Below are 1,923 nucleotides of genomic sequence, written 5' to 3' on the forward strand. Positions count from 1 at the left end.
TGACTGATCAGCTGCACCTGCCCACGCTGGTTCATACACACACCTCACTCACCTCACCTGCAGAAGAGAAGGAAGGAGGGAGAGGAACTGCCACTTGGTGGAGCCAGAGGTGGAGGAAGAACTTTCAGCACCCATTACAAGGTGTTTCTTGTGGTGTCAGAGTTTGCATAGCGTCACCAATATATTCTGCATCCCTGGTGATTAGGGTGAAAATGGAGCAACCAATGAAACACTTTTGTGGTACAACAACATTTCTGGCTGCAAATGTCGAGAATCAATCAGTCTCCATCTGTGATCTTTTTAATTATCCTTCCTAGTTAATCTGATTAACAGACAATGTTTTCTCTCTCTATCTATCAGCATCAGTCCCCTCTGCCCTCATGCCTTCCTCTTCCTGTATTCAGTCCCACATCAGGGGACTTACATGCTGCTGGAGGGGGTGGAGGTGTCTGGGTGCTCAGTAAGATACTCACACAAACCACAGCAGTTCCCGTAAGACGATATGATGAATGGATGTACATACACAGTAGCTATGTTTGTATCTGCTAGAGTATGATGCAATGACTGGATTGGTGCCTGGAATGGTACATAGACACACTGTTTACCAACAGCTTTATTTGACTAGGAAATAACAAGGCTGTGATGTTATCTTTTACCTATAAGATATTCCAAAGCATTCCTTAGAAAATAACAATAAATACTGTAACAATAAATACTGGTTGGATTTTCACTGCTGTCATGCTGAGTTGTGGGTCCACAATAATACTTGTGTGATAATGTGGCTCCTTAGTTTTAAAAAAAAAAGAAGTCTTTTGGTACTTGTTCCACATGCTGGTGGAAGCAGGAGGGGAACAAACAGCAGAGGAGGGAACCCCGTGACTGCAACACGTCAGAGCCTTATGCTGTCATCATCAGCACCAGAGAGCCACAAGAGGACAGAGCTCTCACTCTGTCAGAGTTTCTGAGAACAGAAACCTCATCTAGCTCTGCACTCATTGGAGGACTGCACATGAGATATAGTGTAATGTGCGATAGATAGATAGATAGATAGATAGATAGATAGATAGATAGATAGATAGATACTTTATTAATCCCTTGGGGAAATTTGGGTATCTAGTAGCTCAGTACCAAAATGTAAAATGTGAATGAAACCCATCCATCCATCTATTATCTATACACCACTTAATCTTCACTATGATAGGCCTGCTCATGCTAATAAAGCACATTGAATTAAACTGAAAAGAAAGATGGCAACATTTACGGTTAAATAATGAGAGGATAGTTCTGTTAAAGCATGAAAACTATGTTGATAGCCACCAGCTTGCTCCCTTCTTAGGACTACAAACGGGCCTGACTGCAAGGCGACAGCGCATGCGCGAACATCGGCGCGCATTTGTACAGCCCAGAGTGATTCATCCTCTCAGCATAGACTATCTGTGGCTTATCAGAAACGGTGGCTGCTGCCCGTAAAGGACGCTGTCCGTGTTAAACTTCAACCCGGAGCTCAGTTTATACATTAACACTGTCCCTTTAGCGGGCAGCATCCCGGAGGAGGACGGAGGTAAGACACCTACCTTTACTAGCATCTTAGCTGAGCCGCTGTAGGAGGACCGCTCTGCTCTGCTGTCACAGCGGACTTAGCTAGTGCCGCTGAGCCCCGTTAATACCTGGAACACGACCGTTGCCTTTAAATTCATGTAAACATTTTAGCGAACAACAACGAGAAGTAGCGGAGGGAAAGCGTGAGTCTCTGGGCTGGTTTTAGAGGGTTGACTCACCTGGAGAACTGAGGAGTCAAACCGTGAAGCTTCAGAAAAGCCCCTCAGCATGCTTCAGAAGGTGTGTCTTAGTGAGAAGGTTGGAGAGGAGAACACATATGTCTGCTTTAGCTTCAGGTCTACAGCATGCATCAGGCCAGTGAAG

At 44.9% G+C, this 1,923-nt stretch overlaps 1 protein-coding gene across 1 annotated transcript in view; it reads left to right on the forward strand.

Moving 5' to 3' along the window:
• Positions 1-1,446: 1,446 nt before the first annotated feature.
• LOC103355125 (prestin-like) overlaps positions 1,447-1,923 on the forward strand; it is a gene marked incomplete at its 3' end in the record, with an annotated part of 10,141 nt that continues 9,664 nt past the window's right edge. The window contains exon 1 of the mRNA XM_008278791.1: positions 1,447-1,561. The remainder of the gene's footprint in view (positions 1,562-1,923) is intronic.

The sequence above is a fragment of the Stegastes partitus genome, unplaced genomic scaffold (genome assembly GCF_000690725.1).
Source record: "Stegastes partitus isolate 25-593 unplaced genomic scaffold, Stegastes_partitus-1.0.2 Scaffold132, whole genome shotgun sequence".
Lineage (NCBI taxonomy): Eukaryota > Metazoa > Chordata > Actinopteri > Pomacentridae > Stegastes > Stegastes partitus.